Raw genomic sequence first — 2,957 nt, 5'->3', positions numbered from 1 at the left:
TTTCTGTTGCATTTGTGAGTTTCACAAAGAAGACAGAGCTGTGTGCTACAGTGACCATTCCTGCCACTTCCTTTCCCTGCCAGTGATCACCACCCAAATATATTTCCAAGATTATTGTAGCACTTTACAAAATCCCACTGATTTTCCCCTGATATGGCACTCATCAAATGCAAAGCTTGGAAAAAAGTTTGATTCCTTCCCTGCCAATTGCCATGAGGAAACTCCAGATCAAACACGCTTTAGCACAAGCTGTATTAAAAACAAAATGGATGTGTTAATTATGTTACAATGAAATGCATTTTTCCAAAGAAGGAATTGGATTAAACAGCTACTTGCAACTTGTAGCAGAGATTTTCATAAAGGTTTTCGTTATTAATTTAATTAACGTGCATCTCAAACTCTTATCCCTAAAAATGTCCCTTAAATCATTATTTTATTACATTCACAATGAGAAGTCTGTGCCATTTCATTAAGGTTTTTACTCCCACCCCGCAGCGCCGCGCGGTGGCGCCCGGCCCCAGCGCTGCTGCACCGCGCCCCACGTCGGGCTCTTCTAGCGGCCGCTCACGGAGTGTTTTATGCGCGATCAGAAAGGTTACTAATTCCTGAGGGTTAATTCGATCAGCTGCGTGCTGACTTCACAGAATTCCCTGACCTTCCCACAAGCCAGAAAAGCTACGACGCCTGGGTTCTGAAGGGGAAAGCAGCGATCTCACTGAGGCGGAGCTCTGAAGGGCACAGAGGGCGAGGAAATAGCTCGGAGCAGAGGATGTGAGCTCCAGATGTCTCCTTCAGAAGGCACCATCCTCCCTGGCAGCCCCGCTCGGGGCTCTCTGTGCCCTGCCCGGCTGTCCCTGTGACCCCCGTGTCCCCGCTGCTGGCCGGGGTCTGTCCCACTGCCTTTTCCTTTCCCTGCAACTGCTTATCAGGATGTTCTCAAGCATTTCCAAATCGTTTTTATAATCAGTGATTCTTACAGAACAGTTGGGTTTTGCTGTGAACAAGTGTACTGCTGTATGAACACATTAGTGATGGTTTGTGTATCAGAAACACACAGCAAAGCTTTCCAAGCAGCCACACAAACAAACCAAGGAAAAAAAAAGACAGCAGAAGCTCCCAGTGACAACCTGGGATGTACCAACAGAAACAACTCCATGCAGGACAACCCAACCACCCGAGTTTTGAGTGGCTGACAGCTTCCTAAATGTGGAGTATTTTGCCACTACAAACACAGCAGGCAGACAGGCACAAGTTTGCATTGCCCCCCTAGCAGTGCAGACCTTAAGAACATCAGCTGTGCCATAGCAGTCAGGTAAGGACCCAGAGCAGCAAGAACTACAGCCTCTGTGTGCAGTATGACCCAGGTGGGTCAGAACCACAGCCAGTGCTCCAGCCATCCTGTATGCAACAGGAGCAGAAGCAGGAGGTGAGAGGGGACCCACCAGGACAGCAACCTGTGCCAAGGCAACACTGAGCAATAGCCCTGCAGAGTGAGCAAAGTGCAGGGCACAATGCAGCTGGAAGCACTGGGCAGTAGTGCTGCATCTCCTGACACGACATCGCTGTCTCATTACAGTGATTTGGCAATGACCTCTCATTACCTTCTGCACAGGCTCCGGTCTGGCTTTCAGCACAGGCACAGACCTGGCACAACTCACTGAGTTGGAGCATCATTTGGAGAAAACGATAAACATTGAATCCTTACTGAAGAGCCGAAACCAGTGTTAGAACACAGACTTGATCTTGTTTTTCAGTGAAAAAGAATTAGCAGAAAGATTAAGTGATCCTCTTCTGCTCAGTAATGCAACATTGAACACCTTCCTATAAGATAAAGTATCAACCTATATCAGACTTAGTCTTCCTCCATTTTGTTGCAACATCCAGATTTGTTTGGATGTCGATGCAAGCAGTTGGCAAGCAGGCATGGCATTCTGCAGGCACAGCTGTGGATAACCCATCTGCAGCCACGCATTGCTGTGAAGGAGCTGGGAGCTCACATGGCTGCCATGGGAAGGATACTTGGCAGAACACACAGTGGTCACCAAAGAAACCTGGGCAGAGCTGAGGGCATCAGTATGCACTCACGGAGTTAACACTCATTAAGTGTTCAAAGCACTGTTCTGATAGGTTGCCTGGCCACTGTCTTCCCCTCCATGTACCCTGGCAACCAGACACACACCCCTTCTTCCCCCCACATTATTGCAAGGGGCAGTTAATACACCCAAAAATATTCTAAGTAAGTAACATTCCCTGATGATTACACATTTTAAGGATGAAAACTTTAATACTTTTCATTATTTTCCAGCAACTTCCAGGCACGAGAAATGTTTGCCGGAGATCCCAAGAGATCTATATTGAAACATACTCATACACATGCCTGGCTCTGCACAATGTATAGCATCATTCCGACTGCAATTAACAGAGAACTTGTGGCACAAGGCACAAGCAGCACCTACACTTGGTCATGGTGAGCAAGTGATGGGTACACAGAGAATGTGAGGGACAGTTGGAGCTAAATAGACACATATACTCAGAAACTAAAATTACAATGTTAGGCACTTAAAATGAGTGCAATAGCCACACGGAGTATTTATTACAGGAAGAAACACTGTTGAGAAACACAGCACAGATTTTGTTTTTATGAGATGCTAAATGTACAACCAACATGCCTCACATGGCTCCATATGGGGGTTATGCTTTATGGGACTTACATAAAGCGCACATTTAGTCTGGGGACTCAAGTTTCAGTGCCTTTTCTTTCCTTTAATTCTGCCTCTCAGAAATGTGTATATTTAAGTCATTCATATTAATTACACCAGGCTTTTGTTGCAACTGCCCAAATCATCCTATTTTAGACCATAATCAATAACAAAAACTCAGCTTTTGCTTGCATAGCTATGAGATTTGCTTCTTTAATCTCTGCCCTTCTCTGATATTTTCAGACAGCAAGTTCAGAT

Source organism: Coturnix japonica, chromosome 11 (genome assembly GCF_001577835.2).
Source record: "Coturnix japonica isolate 7356 chromosome 11, Coturnix japonica 2.1, whole genome shotgun sequence".
In the NCBI taxonomy this organism is placed as follows: Eukaryota; Metazoa; Chordata; class Aves; order Galliformes; family Phasianidae; genus Coturnix; species Coturnix japonica.
The sequence above is the reverse complement of the archived record's forward strand: the minus strand, read 5'-3'. Positions refer to the sequence as shown.